Source organism: Nomascus leucogenys, chromosome 6 (genome assembly GCF_006542625.1).
Source record: "Nomascus leucogenys isolate Asia chromosome 6, Asia_NLE_v1, whole genome shotgun sequence".
Taxonomy (NCBI): Eukaryota; Metazoa; Chordata; class Mammalia; order Primates; family Hylobatidae; genus Nomascus; species Nomascus leucogenys.
In genome coordinates, this window is record NC_044386.1 from 110,469,139 (window position 1) to 110,492,920 (window position 23,782).

General features: G+C 39.8%; 1 pseudogene; it reads left to right on the forward strand.

Annotated features, from left to right (window-relative positions):
- The first annotated feature begins 16,236 nt into the window (after positions 1–16,236).
- Positions 16,237–16,334, forward strand: LOC115835783 (annotated as a pseudogene).
- Positions 16,335–23,782: the final 7,448 nt, after the last annotated feature.

A 23,782-nucleotide genomic window follows, 5' to 3' on the forward strand; every position in this document is an offset into this window, starting at 1 on the left:
ATTAATACAAATATTCAAACATTTATTTTCTGCTACATGCCTGGTACTGTGTTAAGCATTTTTTTACTTTAATTACCCCACTTAATCTTCATGACAATGAAGGCAGTGTATATTATCAACTTCACTTGACTGAGAACAAACTTAAAGCTAGAAAAATTAAAGGAATGTGCCCAAATTCACACAGCTAGAAAATGAAAGTGCTGGAAGTCCAAACCCTGGTGCATTCATGCATTTACTCAGCAAGTATTGATTACACATCTATGATGTCCCAGACACTGTGCTAAGTACCTAGGTGCCAGGGTGATCAAAAACAGATACATTCTTTGACCTCCATCTACCAAAGAAAATGAATAGGAATTAGTTACACCAACATGCATTAGAAAAGCAACAAACAGAGGGAGAAGAAGAAGAGTTACATGGCACTTGGGGAACCAACAATGGGATTTGACCTGGTCAGGAAGGTTGAGCAAGGCTCCCCTGAAGTGCCTTGAGTTGAGAGTTTCGAGTGAAGATAGGAGGGAAGAACATTATGAGCAAAGGGAACAACAGAAACTGCATGTGCAAAAGTCCTGTAGCAGGAGGGATCATGAGTACTATGGGGGTCAAGGTAAGGCCGAGGTGACTGATGCCAAGACAGCAAGAGAAGCAACATACAAAAATGCAGATGGAGAGAGGCACAGGACCAGGCAGGCCATGCAGAGCCTTGTGGGCCAAAGTGAGAAATTTCACCTTCCTCCTAAGAGCAATGGAACCCCACTGAAAAGTTATGAGCAGGAAAACATTGAGCTACCAAATTAGATACAAATTGTCTTCCTTACTTTGCCAGTGAAAATGACATCAATTAAACACCAATCTAAGGGAGAGGGAAGGAAACAGAAGAAAGAGGACAGTGTCTTAGGCTTTTTCTTCTTGAGGGTGTTGACTTAACCACAGATCATTAACAATAGGGTAAATAGAATACAGTGAAAAATATGCCATGAAAATCCACAAAGGGTCCAACGTGGCTTCTAAAATGCTTTGCTGGTGGAAATCTTGCACTAGTTCTCAGTCATTCTTAAAGCACAGTTACAGGAGAAACAGATGAGTTTGCCTCCTTTTGTCTATAAACCAACAGATTTAAGGAGCCTACTCAACCAATGTGGTGGTTAGTAATATTAAACACATATAAATCATACACACCAATGCCTAACTTTTGATATCCTGCATTTTAAGTTATTGCAAGTGTTCTGAATGATGTGTGGATAATTTTCTCTCTGTTAATGGATGCCAGGCACCTTTAAATATAGAATTATCCTTCTAGAAGGAATAAATTAATAAAATGAAGCACATCAAAGGTAGATTTTATGTATTTTATTGAAGTAAACATGTTCATCAGCTCTGAGAAAGAACTGTGGCATAAGAAAAAGGGCTTGAGCACCCAAGATTTTCAACCATTTCTAGGAAAACCAGAAGTATTGTGCTCACTTATGGTGACTGAACGTACTATTCAGGCTTTATGATTATTAATAAGGTTTTGAACTTAAAGAAATTTTATTACAGATTAAAAAGGAAAAGAATCTCAATTTCAGTTCCGTCTATTTTAGAAAGGACAAAGCTTTTCTCACAGATCTTAAAAGAAGCAGAAATGGAAGGGAAACCAGGAACATTCTAGAAAATGAGTCTTTCATTAATTTGGACTCTGTACAGCAGAAGAAACATAAGATAAGGCCATCTTTGTGATCTCTATATGCTCTGTTTACAGATCTGATACTCACATATCACCCTTTGCAACACTTCTAACAAATGGAATGCCCTGAAAGTGACAAGATGTGGCTCTCTGTGTGGAACACTTACTCTGGGGAAAGCCAGCTGCCTTATGAGGTGACTCAGGTACCCTTACAGAGAGGGCTTTATGGTGAGGGGCTAAGGCTTCCAGCCAGCAGCTATGTGAAGGCACCATCTTGGAAGCAGATCTTTCAGCCTCAGTCCAGCCTTCAGATGACTCTGCAACTCCAGCCATCAGCTTGAGTGGCCCTGAGCAAGAACCAACCAGCTTAAATGGCTCCCAAGTTCCTGACCTATAGAAACAAAGATAAGAAGGTTTGTTTCAAGCCTGTAAGTTTCAAGGCTTACATAGCAATATATAACTGATAAACCGTATAATAATAGTAAAAAACTACAAACATGTATTAAGTTTACTGAAATATAATCTCCTGGTAGAAAGGAATCATGTCTATTTATCTTGCCATTGGCACCTCAGGGCTTGGCACAAAGCCAGTGCTTAATACATATGTAGTGATTCAGTAAAAGTATAAGACCTTAGTCACATGGCTGATATATTATGTACTTTACACATATTTCCTAATTTAATTCTCCCAGCTACTCTATGAAATGTATTTATTATCCTTATTTACAATCTGAGGCTTCGCAAGATTATGTAACTAGAGTCCTGAATCTCTGACTCCAGATCCACGGACAGGGTCTAGTCATGCTGACGTATGTTTTTGCACTTGCTGTGCAATCAGCTGGAGACACGGTCTCCCTGCAGCTCTTGAGACTTAGAACTCTGACCATGGAACCAAAATGTGTCAGCACTCCTGTGGAGACTGTAGCCAGCTTATGCTTCTGCAGGAAAGCAGAAGGAGCTCAGCTAGTTAGGATGGGAAGATACAAGTCAGCTTCTAGAGGCGGAAGGATGGGCAGGACCTGCACAAGGTAAATAGAAACAAGCTAGTGTCCCTCTCAGCAGATCCTCCCTCCCTCTAGGTGGCTTCACACAAGTCTCATCTCTGCCATTGGCAGCAACCTTTTAGACTGGTTCAAAACCACAGAAACAAAGTGCCCAGGTCTGTGCAGGTTTCACAAGACATCACCTGGATTCTCCAAACACAGCACACTCTGGGGATTAAGTTCTTGGATCCAAGACCCCGGATCGCATTCCTGACCCCTCACTAAGCCCTGAGGGAAAAATGTTGAGTTGTTGAAAATGAGGTTAAAAGAGATTAACCTACCAAATCCAATGAACAATCAACACATAGTGAACACTAACCACACTTTTACGTAACTAAATATGTAGTTTGTTGGTGGTAAACTGGTTTATCATTTTAAAACATAAAAATCTGGAGTATTGATATAATTTATTAAGAGCATGAAGGTTTCCTTTTGTGCTGTTTTAGGGCTTTTAGCTTCATTTCATAAAATACTGTGGCTCTAGGATGAGATAAAATTAAACTTGGAAATAACCTTACCAGTATTTGCCCTTACAATTCTATCTAGTCCTACACTGAGAATGGCTAATTTTTTCTGAAGATTAAATTTTAAATAGTGTTTCAGAAGCCAGTGTGCCCCATGAGAGAATCTCAAGGTAATGTATCTTAATTTCCCCCAATAAACAGCTTATTTTTCTGGTGGAAGGAGAGGAAAATGGGAAACACATTTCAAATTTTTTGTAGTGTTTAAATTATTATGAATACATAATACTTGTACATATTTATTTTTATGTCAAAATAGTTTTAGAAGAATAATGACTCAGAAAGAAGCTCATATAAATCCAGGGAACAGGCAGATTACTAAAAAGTATGTATATTATGATGCTCTCACATTAAATATATAGAGAGACATATTTATGTTTACATACAGAAAAGACTAGGATAAACCCTAAATATTAGCTTTGCCCTCCATTTACCTTCCTTCTGTTTCTTTCTTCCAGTGCCTATAAGTGCCTATTGTGTATCAGGCACCGTCCTAGGCTTCAGGTCCCAGAGATAAGGCTCAGGTTTGCTCTCAAGTAGCTCACAGTTCAATGAGAAAGTCAGCAAAGTCAACAAATGCTTGGAAAAAAACAGACTTATAAAAGGCAGTGATATGCTTAGGATCTGTGTCCCCACCCAAATCTCATGTTCAATGGTAATCCTCAGTGTTAGAGATGGGGCCTGATGGGAGGTGATTGGATCATGGTGGTGGATCCTTCATGAATGGTTTAGCACCATCCCCTCAGTGCTGTTCTCATGATGGTGAGTGAGTTCTCACAAGATCTGGTTGTTTAAAAGTGTGTAGCACCTCCCACCCACCTTGCTCCTGCTCTGGCCATAATGTGCCTGGTTCCCCTTCGCCTTCTGCCATGATTGTAAGTTCCCTGAGGCCTCCCCTGAAGCTGATGCTGCCATGCTTCCTGTACAGCCTGCAGAACCGTGAGCCAATTAAACCTCTTTTCTTTATAAATTACCCCATCTCAGGGATTTCTTTATAGCAGTGCAAGAACAGATTAATACAGGCAGTATAGCATACTGGTTCTTAGAAGCTGCTTTTGTGATCAGCAGATAGACCTGAGGACAAACCATAGTTTTACACTTCCTAGCTTAAGCAAATTATCTCATTTCTCTAAGCTTCAATGCTCTTGTTTGCAAGTGAGGATAAAAATAGCTACCCCACAGATAACTGTAAGGGATAAAAGGAATCGTATGAACACGAAGCACTCAGCATGACAGTTGCCCATAGTAAGCACTCAATAAATGGCCCCCATTGACTGTATCACAGAGGGCATAGTGGAAGCCTAGAGGAGGCTAAAAGGCTCATAAAGATCAAAATCCCTGAGCTGATCATCCTATGGTTAACCTAAATAGGTAATGATAAATCACAAACACAGAGTTTGTGTTCTTTACAGACCAATCACTGGGCAAAACCTGCCACTGTTATCTTACAAAAATTTCCAGAATCTACATCACCAAACGCCTGTCTAAAAAGATCATTCATTTTTTTCCCCAAAGCTTTTAGCTTCACTCGTGTTTGTTGCCCCTTCCAAAGGGTCCCAGGGCAGCCCCCAACAGACAGCAAAGTCAAAAACAGCTCAAAGGCATCCACCAGAGGCCCCAGAAGGCTGACTTCTCACATTTCTTCATTTTTTCTTTCTGCTTTTTCTAGCCATTTCACTGGAAAATGTAATTCCTACCATAATTAAGAATTCTTAATCTTACTTTCTTGAGAGGTAGCATGGTGTGAGAGAGAAAGCCCAGCCCTCAGAGTCAGCCAGTCCTGAGTCTGAACCCCATGGCTCAGAGCCCAGAAACCTTGAGCAAATAACGCATGCCTGTCTCTGTCCTAGTGTTTTTGCATAACAGTGAAAATAACTATCTTGTGGATTTGGTGTGGACATGAAAGGAAGGTCACTTATGGAAGGTCACTCACTGAGTAACCAAAACTTGGCACATGCTCAGTAAATGTTGGTTTTCTTTTTCTGTCAATAAAAATGATGTGTTGACTGTATTTACACACACATCTTATAACTGTCACTTAATGCCAATATGCCCTCATTCTCTCATTGTGTGTATTCAAATGCAGAGTAAATAAGCCTTTCAGATGCTTTTAAAGTTGAAACCCAACTGAATTGATTACATTTTGAGGGGAGGCTTTGCATCTATCATTCATTTTTAGCATAATCAGACAATACTGACAAGAGGAGAACTGAAAACAACATTGCTCAAATTGGTTGAGCTCCATTGATTACCATTACCCAAAAGTCTGAGTGAAAATTCAGCTCAGCTAAATGGCACTATTCTCATTAGAAATCATATTAAAATTTTGCAACTGAAGGGTTAATATACTCCAAGGTATCTTTTTTGAATAGGCCAGGTTTTGTCAATTTGCCTCTGCAATTTCTAAAGTATCTTTATCCTTATATCCATCTTCTCTGTAGCCTCCCAAAATAAAGAGTTAAATCTCTGTCTTCAATAACCACAAAACCTTCTAACTATTCACCCCTGGATTCTGTCTCCTCACTACTATCTATCTGAAACACAGAAGCCAGAGTAACACCTCCATTTTTATATCAGCATCTGGTAAATTGCCACTGACCAGTCTCCCCAGTGATACCCTGTCAGTCTAGCTGCTCCACCATCCTTCCTCTCTCCAGACTTCAAGTTCAAGGAGCTTAATGCGTCAGGGCAACTTGCCCTCCACCAACTCTAGTTAATTCACGTCCAAGTTGGCTGTCCCTATATGCTTATAAGCTTTGGATACTGCCTATGATCCACCAAATAAAGTCGAGATCCCTTGGTATGGTATCAAGGATTCTCATAATGGGATACCATTTTCAACCTTATTTACAAATAATACGAATGATATCCTAAACTAGGATATCTCAACACTTAATATGCGCACGAATCATTTGGGGATCTTGCTTAAACTTTAGGTTCTGATTTAGTCAGGTCAGAGTGAGGGCCTGAGATCCTGCATTCCTGACGAGGGGATGTGGATGCTGCTGTTCCACAGGCCACAACTGGAATGCCCTCTGGTCTTAGTTAATTGGTTGATACCTCAAAGTCAAGCTCAAATGCACCCCCTCACTAAAATTTTCTCTGATTTTCTGAAGTAAATATGAACGACTTCTCCCTGGAATTCTTGTATGTTTGATTGGGAAATCAATCACCAAACAGGCCCAGCTGGCAGAGTTTTCATATACATTTCCATTTTAGGACAAGTTTTATTGTTTCCCTCTAAGTTGACCCAAGCATACCTTTAAATGATCTGCACATTCATGATTATTTCTGCACAGTAATTAAAGTACTACAGGAAGCTCCCATTCATTCAGGGTAAAATAACCAGAAAAATGTGAACAACCTAAATGGTGCAGAATTGCATGATAATAATTTATGTTCATAGTAATAACCCAGAGGCATAGGGAGCCTAAAATAGCTTCTGAATCATCAAAGAAAGTTTAAAATTATATTCGGCATATTTTTATATTAAGTGAAATTGTGTTCTAATTCTCTGAAAACTGACATATGGGGTGTGTGTGTGTCTGTGTTTGTGTGTGTGTGTCTGTGTGTGTGTGTGTGTATGGTGTATTCTGATTCCTTGAAAACATATAAGAAATGTGTAATTGTCATTGTCAGTTACATGTAATATTTGTCACCCTTAGCACCAACTCTGTGCCTGCCATTCCCCTATCACACATGCACACACACTCACATGCACACCCACCCACACGATTTCTCAGAAAATAAAATAGGAAGGCTCGGATTCTACTATGCTTCCAAATTCCCAAAATAAACTCCTTGGAGCCCTCTTTTTTTTCCCTAAAATTGAAGACCCTGTAATTATCTGGACTAAGCCTAGATGCAGGCTATTTCTCCGTTGTTATATATTCTTATAATGAATGCATATTGTTTTTCATTCCACAGGGATTTGCAATGGGCGACATGCATTCCCATACTAAAATCTAAAAAATGAATTAAATACGCAAAAGAGAAAAACAACAGCCAAATACAAATGAAGCCAGGAAGAGCAGTTGCCTGGACATGGGTTTTGTAAGGTGTTGCCTCATTCTTGGCCTGGAGCCGGGATGTCAGTATGCTTAGGTCTGACTTCCTGCCTCCACTACCTCTTTCCTTTCTCCTTCCCACAACCTGCCAGGTAGTTGGGTAGGTTTTACCCTGTTCTTCCACTCTGGGACTTGTGTATACACATATCCTCCTTTTTCCAGAGGTGATGTATGCCTCCTGTCCTCCCTGGGAATATATTGGAATTCTTGCTTCATTTACTAGGAGAATAAATCACACATTTGTTTAATATTTTCTTAAAACATGACAATCAATGCATTATTTCCCTAATAAACTGTTGTTCCCTCCCCCTACCCACCACTTCCACTCCAATGACACTTTCTTTCATCCAGAAGTCTACCTCATTCCAAGGAAGTGGGACGTAGGTTTCATTCTGCACGTGTGTGTTTATCTTCCAGGCCCCCAGACTTTGGCCAAGTGAGCTTCATTATTGGCTGAAAATCTCACTTCCTATCAGTGGGGAATCCTTCTCATCCTCTTGGCTTCCTTAACTGGCATCATTCACAGTGGAGTCTAGCCATACAATCAGGAAAGCTTTCCCCCAGTGGGGGTGAGCCTAGAGTGGGCCCTGCAATTGCCAATGGGCCCCAAAGCAGCAGGAGGTAAGGACTAGCTCTTTAGCTGACATTCATGCCATGTCCTGTTTGTTCCTCCAGAGCCTGGCTCAAGAAAGAAACAGATGATGGCCAAGCACAGGCTTCCCTGGGGCTCTCATGGCTCCCCCAGTTACTTTGGGGGAGGCTTTTCTCGGACATTTGATAGTCTGTATGCACATGCAGCTATATTTTGCATGGTTGACCCAGCAAAAATTAGAGTGGAGTCTGGGTCAAAACCCTGAGAGAGAGAATAGGCAGGCACAGATGCAGGACTCAGGACTGTCAGTGGAAGGAGGAAGGGGAGGGCCATAAGCCTTTATCTTTGAGGCCCCTTCATGGATACTTAGTCTTTGAAAGAAGAGATTCCCTTCCTAAAGAAGGAAACTAAACTCTACAGAATAAATGTAGGTCAACAGGAGAGACACTGCGACAAAGGTGGAGTGGCTGTGCTGCAGAGGGGAAGACTGGGAGTCATTGCCAGGCTAGAAGGAAGACCCAAGTGAGTCTTGAGTGGCAGGGCCACTGGGGGGCGGGTTGTCCACAGGCTGGGGTCACTGCCAGTGGAATGCCCAGGGTGTCTTGGTCAGTAGGAGAAGGAGTGTCTGTATCTTAGTTCTCAAAGAATGAGGGAAGGAACTTCTTTCATAAGGATCAGGAGACTAAGTGGAAGTTGAGCAGGCCTGAGCTGTCGCTTAGCAATGGTCACCCACTGCAGCCATCAGTCTACCAGCCATGGAGCATTCAGTACAAGAGGCTATACTGGCCTCCCTCCCACAGCTGACCCATTGCCTGTGGACAACCCCATGTTGTGGCCCTAGACACTTTGTAGTAGACTAACAGAGCCTTGACCTTTTGTAAGTGGAAGGGAAACTTTACACCCTGACCGAATTAGGACTGGGCAGAATGGATTGGAAATTTCCTCGAGCCAGGACAGCAACTGTACAACATCCTGCCTCTGCTATACAAGCTCTCTCTTGCATTCTCCTTGCTTTACATTCTGTCTTCAGCTCCTAAGAGTCCTTTGGTTTCTGATTGCCCATAAATTGTCTCCTGCTTGACTCAAAGCTTCAGGGTTTATGGTCGCCTGTTTCTTATAAATCTACCTTGCTTCTTACACATAATTTACCTTGACCTCCGCTATTTGTCTCTGCCTTGATTCAAAGTGTTGGACTTCCTCTTATCCATGACAAATACCTGGTTCTTTCAATCATGTTTTATTTTCCTCAGGCTCACTTTCTTACTCTTTATTTACATTGACTTCCATTTACATCCATTATGTAAAAATATTTAAAACCACCACGAAAAGTGCAGTCTTCATGTAGTGAAATGTTACTAAAGATGAAGACAGAGTCATATCAGGATTTCATACATGACCAAGTTCTTAGCACTATGTCAACTCTCTTATTATCGTGAGAGGCTATGTGATAACTAAGATGATGCATACTCCACAATAGTGGGCCTCATTATTTTTTTTTTATACAATCAAGGGACAATCTATTAGAATGGGAAGAGACCCTGGAGATAATAAGACACAACCCTTCCATTTTACAGAGGGGTAAATTGTGGACCAGAAAAATTAAAAGCTTTGCCCCATATCATAGGGTTAATCAGTAAGGATGCTAAGGTCAAAACCTGGGTCTCGAATTTTCTGGTTTAATACTCTTTCCACTATGTCAAAAGGTGATTCAACATACATAAGTGAGTAGAATTGGATTTTTTTTTAAAAGTCAAAGTTTCAACAAGTGAAGCTCAAGGGGAATTTGTTTCGCTCATTCATTCTGTTCCTATTTATTGAATGTCCACTATATGCAGGCACTGTACTGGGCAAAGGAGATGAAGTTGTGAGGAAGCAGATGCCAATCCTATGAATCTTAAGCATTAAGCAAATATCCTTGCAAATCAATTACCCCATATCTCGCTGATATTCAAATGCAACTACTTTTTAAACATCAAATTTGAGACACGTTGTACCATCAATATGTCTTATGATGAAGTTGGCCTGGAAGGGAGTCAAGTTCTTCTGGATTGTATACGAATTTGCTTCTTTCACCCAGGTCACTTTCAACATGGGATTCCTTTTAAACTATACTCTCCATTTGAGGTTTTCTGGACCACACTTGTTATTGGACTTTAGACCACAAACCTGCAAGATGATCACCTCCTGATTCTCTCCTGAAAAGGAGAGACTTTTCTTTCTCCTTCCATCTGGGGCTAAGGTTGAAACTGGCAAGTTTCCTTGCTGTCCCTTTCTACATGCTGGGTTCATTTCTCATGTGCGCTTACTTCAGTAGGCCAGCTTTGTGTGGAAAGTCTCACGCTAAATTCTTCACCTTGAGCTTCTTTTCATGAACTTTCTCAGAAGTATGTACAATAATGGTGCATTTTACAATTAGTGGCATCTTAGGTTCTATAAAATATAATAATTATAAATTGTGAAAAAACAGTGCAAAATGGTACAAGGTAATATAATAGGTGACCTAATTTAGATCAAAGGCCTCTATGAATAAGTGACAGGTAAACTGAGTCCTAAAGACTGAGACAAGTGGCCCAGGAGCTAAGCATCTCAGACAGGGAGAACAGTTTGTGCAAAACTCACTTAAGTAAAAAAAAAAAAAAAAAAAAAAAAGAAGAAGCCAGCATTGCTTTTAAATCCCTTTAGTGTGATGATCTCCAAAGTGTTAATATCCAAAAGAAAAGAATGTCTTTTCTTTTTTTTTTTTTGAGACGGAGTTTCGCTCTGTCGCCCAGGCTGGAGTGCAGTGGCGCAATCTCGGCTCACTGCAAGCTCCGCCTCCCGGGTTCACGCCATTCTCCTGCCTCAGCCTCCTGAGTAGCTGGGATTACAGGTGCCCGCCACCGCACCCGGCTAATTTTTTGTATTTTTAGTAGAGATGGGGTTTCACCGTGTTAGCCAGGATAGTCTCGGTCTCCTGACCTCGTGATCCACCCACCTCGGCCTCCCAAAGTGCTGGCATTACAGGCATGAGCCACTGTGCCCGGCCAAAGAATGTCTTTTCAATGAATAGCTTTTCCTTAAAACTGAAATAGAAATAGGATGGATTCTGATTTCTACACTACTTTCTTAAAAATTGTATTTTTAAAAGCAAATAGAGTTATGCCCTATAATTATAATTATCACCCACAATTTCCTCAATCTAAAGTTGATTATGTTCTCTGTTGCTGTGCTAAAAGCACACTGACTTGACATGTGGAACAGTAACAAGATAAACTGTCACCATTACATAAGCCTTTTGCAAAAGGGAGGTATTAAAACCATTCCCTCTCACTGTTTTTCTAGAACAGTATCATCTCCAGGGTCTGAGCATTCCAGACAGGGGGAATAGCCCATGGCACTAGAGAATAAAGTGTGATTTTTAATAAGTTCATGAAAGGAGCCTTCCCAGCTGGTATATGGAGAACACCATTCCTCTCAGCCAATCCTCTTTAAATCAGTGCAAAAGCCAATGTCCATTGCAGCATTCCTTCAAAAAAGTGGTGGTAACAAAAGCACAATTCCTGATATTGTGAAATACATATAGTCATGAACCACATAAAGTTTCGGTCAAAGATGGGCCACATATATGACAATGGTCCTATAAGATTGTATTATCATATTTTTAATGTGCCTTTTCTATATTTAGACATGTTTGGATACACAAATACTCATCATTATATTACAATTTCCTACAGTATTGAGTACAGTAACATGCTGTGCAGGTTTATAGCCTAGGAACAATAGGCTATACCATATAGCCTAGGTGTGTGGGAGGCTGTACCATCTAGGTTTATGTAAGTACAGGCTCTGATGTTCACACAACCATAAAATTGCCTAATATTGCATTTCTCAGACCATATCCCTCATCACTAAACAAGACATGCCTGTATCTTGTTTCCTGACACACAGCGCCTAAAATTCTTGGACTCTCCAGAGTGATGAGTGTCTTTTTGTATGCTAATGAGATGGCCGGTGACCTTCCTAAACTGCTTCAGGAAGGGGGCTGGTTACCAGAAAGACCAAGACATGATTACAGAGTTGGAACTTTCAGTTCTACCCCTGAATCCCCAGAAAGGGGAGAGAGGAGAGAAATTGAAGGTTGAGTTGATCACCAATGGTCAAATGATGTCATCAATCATGACTATGCAATGAAGTCTCCATGAAAATCTGAGAAAGGACAAGTTGGACAGAGCTACCAGAAAGCTAAACACGTGGAGATTCCTGCAGGGTAGAGCACCCAGAGAGGGCAGGGAAGCTCCATGCCCTTTTCCACAGATCTCACACTATGCATCTCTTCCATCTGGCTGTTCAACTGTGTCCTTTGTAATGTCCTTCATAACAAACCTGTAAACATAAGTAAAGTATTTCCTGAGTTCTGTGAGCTGCTCTAACAAATTAATCAAACTCCAGGAGGGGGTTGTGGGAACGCCAATTTATAGCCAATTGGCAGAGGGGCAGGCCACAATCTAGGGCTTGTGATTGGCATCTGAAGTGGGAGGCAGTCTTGCAGGGCTGAACCCCCAAACTGAGGGATCTGATGCTGTCTCCAGGTAGATAGTGACAGAATTAAGTTGACTCAGAGGACAACCACCTGGTGTCCACTGGAGAGCTGGCTAGAGAATTGATTGCTTGGTGTGTGGGGAGAAAAAAACATGAATCTGGCCATAGAAGCATTGTGTTCTGTGTTGAATAGAGAAGAAAGGACAGGAAAACACACCTTGGTTTTTTTGCACTATCTCCTAGTGTCTTTTTCTCATGCATGGCTCTACAGCAAATAGCACCCAGGGATTTCCCTGTGATTACTAGACCATCTTAAAACTTTGAAAACTCCAGCTTGTTATAAATTTAATCAGTACACTTTTACTTGTATTTTCAGAGTTCTGCTATAAGAGTTTCTTAATAAAAGTAACTGGTAAAGGCCTATCAATTTACTGCATTGTAGAAGTGCCCAGTTACGGTATAGCTTGTCCAGATGAAATTTCCTTTCTTTTCAATCCAGCTCACTGATCCTAAGTGACCAAAAGACATTAATTCCTAGAAGCATTTTCAGTCTTTGCTCTATTTTGTACCTGGATTGTGAGACACTCAGACCTAAACGTCAGTGTGTATTTGCTAGGCTGGAATGTGGCATTAATGGAATTTCCTTTGCAGGTCTCTCCCTAGGACTGGGGACATATTCAATCCAGGGAGTCAAGAGACTTACAGAGGGCTGCTTCTTTGTCACTTGTCTGCCATGATCAAACAGAAATAGAAAAGATAGTCACCAAGAATGAAATTTGTGTGGACAGCTGCCATCTCTGAAGCCTAATCCTATGTTGGGTTGGGGACTTCTCACCAGATGGCCCTTTATCTTATTTCATCTGGACCCCAGGTCAATCATTATTCTCCAGAAAAATAAATTTCCCTACCCCACCCTACCATGATTGTTTCGTTAAGAGAAGATCGTTTGGCTTTGATAAAGAGCCACGGATGGCAGATCATCCATCTATCCATTTATCCATTCATCCATTCAAACAGTGACTGATGGGCACCTACTAGCTGTTCTGTGCTGTTCAATGTCTGAGACATATTCTGTGCATCGAAGCTGCTTGTTGTGTTGTTTATCTTCATCTTCTTCCTATTTTTCTTCTCCTCTACACTTTACTCTTCCTCCTCTTTCTCAGTTTAAGGTTTGTACTTGCTATGGTTTGAATATGCCCCCTTTAAAATTCAGGAGTTGCCAATATGATAGTATTAAGAGGTGGGGCCTTTAAGAGATGTTTAGGCCATGGGGGCTCCTCCCTTGTGAGTGGGATTGAGGGTCTTATAAAAGAGGCTTCACACAGTGTTTGGCTCATTTGCTCTTTTACCCCCGAGGATATAGTGTTCCTCCCTTTCAGAGGATACGCCATCAAGGCACCATCTCAGAAGCAGACACAGCCCTCACCAGGCAACCAAACGTGCTGGCGCCTTAATCTTGGACTTCCCAGCCTCCAGAACTGTGAGAAAATAAATGCTTGTCTTCTATAAATTATCCAGTCTGCAGTATTTTGTTAGAGCAGCACAAACAGACTAAGACAGAAATACTGTGAAGGTTGATTTGGGTGTCAACTTGACTGGATTAAAGGAACCCAAATAGCTGGGAAGGCATTATTTATTCTCAGTGCTTCAGTAGGCACTGAGCCCATCCCCCTTCTGCTGAAAGGGAAACCCAACTCATTTGGCATTTAATTAGAATAATTCGGCTGCCTTAAGTGTGTCTGTGAGAGTGCTCCTGGGGGAGATTGGCATGTAAGTAGGTGAACTAGAATGAGGAAGATCCACTCTCAATGTAGCAGACACTATCCAATGGGCTGGGGGCCTGGGGAGAACGAAAAGGTGGAGTAAGGTCAAATTCTCATCCTCTCACTTCCAAAGCCAGGAGACCCTTCTTCTCCTGCCTTCAGACATCAGAACTCCAGTTTCTCTGGCCTTTGGACTCACATCAGCAGCTCCTGGGCCTTTGGCCTTGGAGTGAGAATTACACTGTCACCTTCCTTGGTTCTGAAACCTTGGGTTTGGGACTGAGCCAAGCTACTGATTTTCCTGGTTCTCCAACTTGCAGTTGGTCTGTCTTGGGACTTCTCAGCCTCCGTAATTAAATGAGTCAAATATGCTAATAAATCCTTCATCTCTCTCTCTATACGTATCTAATAAATCCTTCATCTCTCTCTATATATATGTCTTATTGGTTCTATTTCTCTGGGGAACCTTGACTAAAACAATACTGTTGGCCAATTATTTGATCAAATCATTGTAATTGGTTTGAAAAAAAAAAGGAGGCCTCAAAATGAGTAACTCTAACTTCAACTGTTAACTTCAGTCTTTGTGGAACAAAGTGATGTCTTACCTCCATGATCAAAACAAGGCAAGCCCTCGGCTATTGTGGTTCTGAAGCATTTTCAGAGAAAAGATAGTGAACCAGCTGACACTAATAAAGTTCCCCCAAATTTGATTAAACTTAAATCTGCCCTTTTTGCCTGGGAAAACCCATAAGCTTATGCGAGTAAATAAGCCTCTTACTTAAAAACTAAACTTTGAAATTTGGAAAGAAAAGCTGCAGAGTTGGTTGCCCCAGTACACAAGGGCTGTTCCAACCTGGAGTACTCATTGGAATTTCAAGGGGAAATGAAAACAGGTGAGAACATACTCGTATTCTTAGGTTGTGGGAACCCAGGCATGGGATAATGTAGAACCTAATAGCTAATATACTTACTAGATAACTGATTGGCTTTAATGTGAAAAAGTTTGAGGCACAGGACCCTTGGAGGGAAAATCATCGATCTCACCACCTATGATCCCGAATCCAAGACAAAAATGATTATTTCCCTTCCTCTAGCTGCTGGGAAAGGGCCACACAGAAGCTAGGAAAGGGGAGTAGGTGGTGCAGAGCAGTGGTTCTCAAACTTCACTGTTTTGCTGCACACTAGAATCACCTGGAAGTTTTCAAGAATCCTGATGCCCCCTCCATGTTGAGAAGTGCAGTGAGAGCAACCCATTAAATCAGGATCCAGGAGCCGGTGGGGGAGAACTCGCAATTGGCATTTTTTTGAAGGCCTCCAAGTGCCTCCCATGGAGAGCAAGTTTGAGGCCAGAGGTATAAGTGGTGCCTCCCAATGAGGCAGGATCTGAGACAAGACACAAGCTCCCAACTGGTGTGGTCCCTGGCTGCCCTTTAAGTAACAAGGTGTAGAGTTTCTCTCCCTGATCCCAACCTCACAATGATGTCCTGGCAAAGTGAAAGAAGCTGAAAGAAAAGATAATTGAGCCTGGGCAGAAATATAGGCAGGATGTGGGCAAAGGGGCTCATCAAATCAACACAGCCTGGAAAAACGGGATAAGAAAGCTTGTGTGTTCTCAGGAGGATAGAGCTATTTGCCATTTGAGGCAAGACATCCCACTGTCCCATGAAAGCTTTTCTCCTCCCCCACCCCGATAACATGCACACAGGAAGAATTCGTTTGTCCTGTATCTCCAACTGGAGTGCCCAAATTCCTGTGGCTCCCCGTAATTACGATGTTGGATGAGAAAGGATTGGACTTAGGCCATCACCTAAGCATTGGCATATGTTCAAAGTTCTCCCATCTCGAAAGTAGAAAGCAAGCCAACCCAACTCCGTGGACTTCTGCTTTCCTTCCAGCCCAAGCTCCCTTCTTTCTTGCACACAGACAGCTTTTAAAAGGACCTATTATGGGCACCCACACTCTTAGTTTTCATCCCACCAGTATGTAATATGGACATTTTGTTTATCATAGACTTCTTTACATTAATTTTGACTTTTAAAAAACAGTGCCTTAAAATATTTACCTTGCTCCTTTTGCGGTTTATAAACACGATGATTGGGTTTTCATGTGTGAGATGTGTCTCCCTCAAACCTTTTTATGAAGTGGATGCATTATCTGTGTGACATGAAAAAAGAAAAGAATTATTTATCTTGATTATTTCATTTTTGGCACCCCCCTCAAGAGCCCCAAGGCTCTTGTCTCACTCTAGTCTTAACCATTTCCATCTGCTCCTCAACCTACTACAGTCTGTTCTGCTCTCAATACAATAGAAACTAATCTTGAAAGACTCAATAAAAATTCTTGTGTCAGTTGTTTTAAAGGACAACATTTTAGTCCCTGTTTTCCATGCCATCCCTTTAAGCACTTCAAACACATCAAACCACAAAATATACGCAAATACAATGATTAGAAAAATGTTACTAATACTTATGTCTATTCCTAAAATGTCAACGTCTTGTTTTCTTCCCCATTTCTTTATTTTTTTATACTACGCCTATACTACCTAAGATTATAGCAGTACTTAATTAAAAATCTCAAGGTTATAGTATTCCAGACCAAAAAGAAAAGGAATATCAGCTTAGACAGCCAAGGTCGTAGGATCTGGTTGAACCATTGATTCTTAGTTAGGGCAGGAGGCCAGATTATTTCTCTGAAGACTATCTAAATCCAAATGATGGACATCAGGCTGAAACTTTCTTCTTAAGTTAATCTTGACTTTTCACATCAATTAAAAATAAAGTCTACATTTTCCCCATGGATTTTAGTTTTTAGTAGCCTGGAATTTCCCTATCAACCATTGATGTCTGTCTTGGCTACCGTGACATAACCCATTGTCCTGTCATTATGATAACTGGGCCTGGTCTATTGATGTTATTTAAAATGTATGGCTGCCTCAGTAGTGTCTCATCCTGAGTGAGACCATCCAGAGGTTTCATCTATCAGGACAGGAGAATGCATTCTCCTTTTTAAGATATTTGTTGACTTCATCATCTTGGAACACAGTTTTGATCCTTTTTCTAGTTATTGTGTATGACCACTGGTGCTTGGAAGACCCTCCTGTTCTTGGTAGAGTTTCTGTATATTTTCCCTGGGCAATTTTGCTAACTCTTTTTCCTGCACTGCCTCTTCTCTAGTTATGCAGCTTGACATGAGTTTTATGTCTATATTTTAAAATCAAACAGAGTTGATAGAAGAAATAAAAAACTAATTTATATTAACTTCCTCATTAAAATTAATAAAAAATTAAACATATCCCATGATAGCCAAATTTCTATGTTCATCCTAATTACTTTTAATATATATTAACTTTTCTCTGAATATCATTATAAAATTTTGGCCTTTTACAAACTCATCATATTTCAGTTAACTGCAATTATTATACCTTTTTTGATTTTCAAATTATAACTTGGCCAGTAGGAGACCTTGAAGCTGGCTCCTTTGTCCTTCCAGCACTGTCTCTGGCATTTTTGAAACTATCTTTCCTTTCTGGAAACAATAGGGTACTCTGGGTTCATGCTACTGCATGTATATGTGTGATCCAGGAGTACTAGTTCCTTCTAGTGAGGGTGACAAATAGAGACCTAAATCTGGGCATTTAGGAGTTCATGTGAGTATACGCAGTGACCAAAATGCTACTGAAATGGGAGAGTTCCCTGACCCCCATTGCAGGATGTGTGACAGGGGTGTGGCTTGTGTGTTCGGCCACTGTCATGGCTCAAACCCCTTACAGGAAGGGGAGCATGCTGCTGGGCAGGTGCAGGAGCCAGGGCGAGCACTTTTGGGCTTTGGCCCCACAGTAGCATCTAGGGGTGGGTGCCTATGACTCCCAAAGCCCCACTGGGTGTGTTACAGTGCTCTTTTAGCTCTGCCATCCACAGGTGGCTTAAGTGTTAACCAGCTCAGTGCCCTCTTGGTACCCAGATCCTCTTCCAGCATCCAGGAAGAATCAGGTCACATGGACAAATTTAAGGATGGTAAATGCGGGAAATTGTATTGCCAGATGGGGGTGGGTCTCAGTGGGATAGATAGGGAGCTGGAGAGGGGATGGAGTGGAACGAATATCTTCCCCTGGGGTTCAGCCAGCCGGCAGCCGATCCCCTCTCCAACTGTCCCCAGCTGAACTCCTCTCGATGTTCAGACGCTCCTTCTCTTTTCTCTTCTGCTGTACAGCTCTTCTGTTCCTCTGCTCTTCTGCTTGTGGATCCTGGAGTTTGGGATAATGGGTACAGGATAGGGGAGCATGGCAGGCCAAAAGGCACCATTTGGGCACAAAAACAGGAATGCATGTTCTCATTTAGGGCCGTGAGTTTCCAGGCTTGAGGATGGGGCCTTTGCCAGGGAACTGCCCCCTTCTATGCAGTATTTAATTTCCTTGCCTCCTGTCCAAATTATAGGCAGTGACCAAAATGCTACTGCTGTTGGAACACATAGCTAGGAAAAAATATTGCTTTTTAATGCTGTGAGTTCACATTGGGTTTTTTCCCTAATATTATTAACATAATTAAATTGCTGTACCTGACTCTTCTCAGAGGATGAGGTTTTATCGACCTCTAAGACTTTCTAATATATTAGTACAACAAATGACCTCAGCTTGAACCTTATCTACTTCATAGTTCCAGCCCTGATATTAATCTGCCTTTGTGCCTGGCTTCACATCACACTGACGTTCAAAGACTCAGTACTTGGTCTTTGTTCCAACATCTCATTGTGGCCCTTATCACACCGATTCCCAAGTTCAACCCCCATCCCAGATGACTTCTTGGCCCCTGGGAAATGCATGTAAGACATTTTGCCTCTGAGGAATAAATATTCAGGATGGTGACATGTTAATCTTCTCTTACAAGGAAGGCCTGGCTTTATTTCTTGTGAAAAGAGAAGACTTTTTTCTGTTTCATGATCCAGTTTTGAAGAACCTGGTATTTCCTTTTGTTCATATTTCTTCTACCGTCAGTTCCATATCTGTCTCTACAATTTTCTCTCAACACATTTAAATATAGGAATACAAAGCAAGAATGATGCATCCTCTGTACATTCTCTTCATTATGAACACTGAAAGGACTGTTTTTTTCTCTGTCTCAACTTGATATATTTCCTTCTAGAAATCTTAGTTTTCTTACGTGTTTAAAGTATATCCTCCTTAATTGATAACTCCAGATTTGCTGATAATTTTTTCAAGGGATCTGGAACTCCACAAGGGTTGCACTGGCCATAAGTTTAGCCTTCCATCCACAGGATGGGGGATAATGGGAGTGGCCACCACCTTGGGGGTTGTGTCATAGATACCCTTGCTACCATTAAACTTAGGAGGAAGGCACTGGACAAGGAAATGGGAGAACATTTACTTACAGAGAAAAGACCTAGAAAGTAGTGAGCACAAGGAGCACATATCTGATCTCTTATTCAATGTAGTTTAGCAGGGTGGATTTTGGTTTTTACAGCAGCCCTGGTTTCATTTTATGCCTTTAAGCTGTGGCAGAGTGCATGAGATATTTGTTGAAGGTTGCCCATTAGCCTAGGCAAAAAGGCATTATAAAATGTGTATACTTTTTTTAATACTAAGGAAAATTTCTATAAATTGTAATTCTCATATATATACATATTTTAATGATAACTCAATGTATGTGAATGTAAAACTTGCCATTTATGAGCCAGGCTGTATACTAGGCACCTGACACTGAATAACTCTTTAGTCCTCACAATAGCATGCTGAGACAGTACCATTTTAAAGATGAGTAAACAGAGGCTTAGTGAGGTTATATAAATTATTCATGTTCTTAAACTAGTAGGTGGTGAGTTGTGATTCAAATCCCAGTACTTTGATTCTAACTCCAGAACCCATTGTCCTAAATATGTGTCTGTATGTGTAACAAAAACTGGATCCTACCCTACATATAATTCAAAATCCTCCTTTTGTCACTTATTTTACCAAGAGCATTTCTTTCATAAAGTTTTAGAAAAGATTTTTTTAATGACTGTATACTGTCTTTTCTTGAAAAGGTAATTTTGCCAGTCTCCCACTAATGAACATGTTTTTCAAATTTTTCAGTATTATAAATAATTATTCAGTAAGTATTAAACAATAAGCAAAGCATTATACTTATTTTTGTTCATGTGTCTGATTATTTTCTTAAATTCATTGAAGGGAAATTACTGAGCCAAAGGAAATGATAATTTGAGCACCTACATTACCTGACAGGGGTCCCGATCCAGACCCCAAGAGAGGGTTCTTGGATCTCACACAAGAAAGAATTCAAGGTGAGTCCATAAAGTGAAAGCAAGTTTATTATTAAGAAAATAAAGGAATGAAAGAATGGCTACTCCATAGACAGAGCAGTCCCTGGCTCTGGTTGCCCACTTTTATGGTTATTTCTTGATGATATGCTAAACAAGGGGTGGATTATTCACGCCTCCCCTTTTTAGACCATATAGGGTTACTTGGCATTTGTAAACGGTCACAGCACTGGTGGGACTGTGGCAGTGAGGACCACCAGAGGTCACTTTTGTTACCATCTTGGTTTTAATGGATTTTGCCCAGCTTCTTTAGTGCAAACTGTTTTATCAGGAAGGTCTTTATGACTCGTATCTTGTGCTGACCTCCTATCTCATCCTGTGACTAAAAATCGCTTAACTTACCGGGAATGCAGCCTAACAGGTCTTAGCCTTATTTTACCAAGCCCCTATTCAAGATGGAGTTGGTCTGGTTCAAACGCCTCTGACACCTATATAGATAGTACCAAATAAACTTTCACAGAGGTTGTGCAGACTTATACTTCTGCCAGCAATGTATTTTAGGGAGTCTTTTCAAACTTCCACCAGCAAAGAAAATTTTCTTTAAAAAATGTTTTACTATTTTAATGAGTGAATAAAATGCATCTTGTAACTGTTTTAATTAGTATTTGATTACTTGTGAGTGTGAGTATTTTTTCCAGATAATCATATTTTGTATTTAAGTTTACTGTGAGGATGCTCTACCCATGTCTTTTGGAGTATTTTGTTAATTGATTTGTAAGAGTACTTCATGTACTCTTTCAGTATTATATCTCTGCTCTGTTGCTACAACTACTTTTTCTAATTTGTAATTAGATTGCTGTGAACATGTTCCTTGATGTAAAGGACTTTCAATTGTGTTAACAGTAAGATCTATCTAACTTTTCCTTTGTAATTACTTACATTGCTTTTATGCTTAAAATATCGTTCCCTCTCCAGAAGTTTTTGTCTATGTGTGGGTTCTTTAATCCATCTGTTTTTATTGTTTTTGTCTTGAGCTGCTGGATAGTGAAGCTATCACTTGAGTTAATCAATTTTCCTAACCATTTGAGAAATAATCTCTGCCTTTCCCATTTTTGTTGTCCTTACTTTAAGCTGGAATACACACTAGAGTCTATTTCAGGGTCCATCGCTCTATTCTATCAATCTGCCTGCCAGCTCCTGAGCTAGTACCATACTGCTTTGGTTGCAGTTGCTTGTAATATATTTTAATACCTAGTAGGATGTGCCTACGCACTTGAAATTGCTCTGATTCTCCTTTTTCAACACATTCTTAGTTTTTTGCTTGTTATTAATATAAATTTAAGAATCACAATGTCATAGAAGAAAAATAACACTATTTTTTGATTGGCACAGCATTTTTTCATCATGTCATCACAATATTTAATATGTCATTGCAAAATCATAATAGTATTTATTTTCTTTTGGTTGTGCTATTGTCAATTTTAGATCAATGTTATGCTGACTTCATAAAATGAATCTTTATACACTCAGCTTTTGTTTTTATATCTAGAAAAATCATATAACATGGTATTATTTGTCTTTCTGAAATTCTGAAAGTTATCACTGATAAAATTTTCAGAAAATGAGACATCTTTGGAAGCAATACAATACATACATATACATATATATCCCCAGGATTTCTTCTAAAAGTTCATGACCCTTTTTCTTAAGGTTAGGTAAACTATGCCATGAAAATATCTGTTTAATTCAACTTTTCAAAGTTATGAACACTGTGCTTTAACAAATAATTTTGTATTTGTTAAAATTCTCCTGTTTATTATTTTTATATTTCTCTTCTACTTTTACATTTTATTTTTTCTCTTCACCTTTATATATTCTCTAGTTATGTTAAAAAGTTTTTGAATTCATATGTCAACTTTACTAATTCTATTTTTAATAATTTGTTCATTTTCTGTGCTTATCTTCGGAAAATATTTTCTATTTTCATCGGTTTTGTTATAGACACCTTTTAAATGATATATAATACATATCATTTAAAACGTAAATATTTTGTCTTTTCCTATTGTCAAAGAGCAATAGTTCCATAAAAGTCTCACATAGAACAATTGCTTTCTGTCCATTTCTTCTTATATACCTTTGTTTTATATATTTATATATTTAATGCATAAAATATCACTGATTTTATATTTTTATGTGTACTTTTCTCTATTGAATATTTTTAGCTATGTACCCAGTCTTGAATAAAGTTAACATTAATACCTTTATTTTTTCTTTGTATTTTTCCAGTAAATCTTTATTCTTTTATTTTTTATTTATATGTGTCTCCTTGTTTTTGATAGGTTCCTTGTGAGCAGGTCATAGTTGGATTTTCTTAGCCCAATCCTGAAGTCTTAGTATTTTAAATATAGGAATATAAATCACTTAAATTTATTGTTATAACTGGCCATCCTCCCATCCTGGGTAATTATTCTGGGTATCTGTGATTTTGCTCAGCCAGGGCTCAGGGAAACTGAGTCTCATCACTGACAAAGAAATCAGTTGCAGGCAAGAAAACGAGTAAAAACTAACACTTAATCATGGGTAAAGAAAGGAGCATTATAAAAATCAAGTCTGTGGAATTGATCAGAAATCTAGAATAGGATACAAATCAAAGAATTTAAAATGTCAGATACAATTGAGGAGTGGGTTCATAAAACAAAGCCAAGACAGCTTCCCTGAGGAAAAGACACAGAGGGAGATGCAAGTATTTTTAATCTTTTATCGTGATAATGAAAAAAACAATGATGGCAACAAATTACAACAACAACTCATTTATCAAATCATACTTGGGCCAGACACTGAACTATGTTCTTTAGATAATCCATCCCCACAAGTACCCTAGGAAGTGTATGTTTTTTCCAGTTTTACCAACAAGAAAACTCAGGTTTTAAGTAGATAAGTTAATTTCCCTAAGATGAAAGTTAGGAAGTGCCTGAACCACTTTCAAAATAAGATCTCTCTCTCAAACGTCTGTGATGTTTTCTATTATATTGTTCCCCGCCCCCCTAGTAAAGCTTGAGCATCCCTAACCTAAACATCCAAAATGTTCCAAAATATGAAACTTTTTGAACACCAACATGACCCTCAAGGGAAGTGTTCATTGGAGGATTTCAGATTAAAGATGGTCAACTGGTATACACTCTGCAAATATTCCCCAATTTGAAAATCTCCCAAATCCAAAACACTTCTGGCCCCAACCATTTCAGATAAGGGATACTCAACCTGTATTAACATTTTTCTTGGTTTTTATTTTCCCCATTTCTATAAGTATGTATTTTCTTTGAATTCTTCAAATTCAGTTTT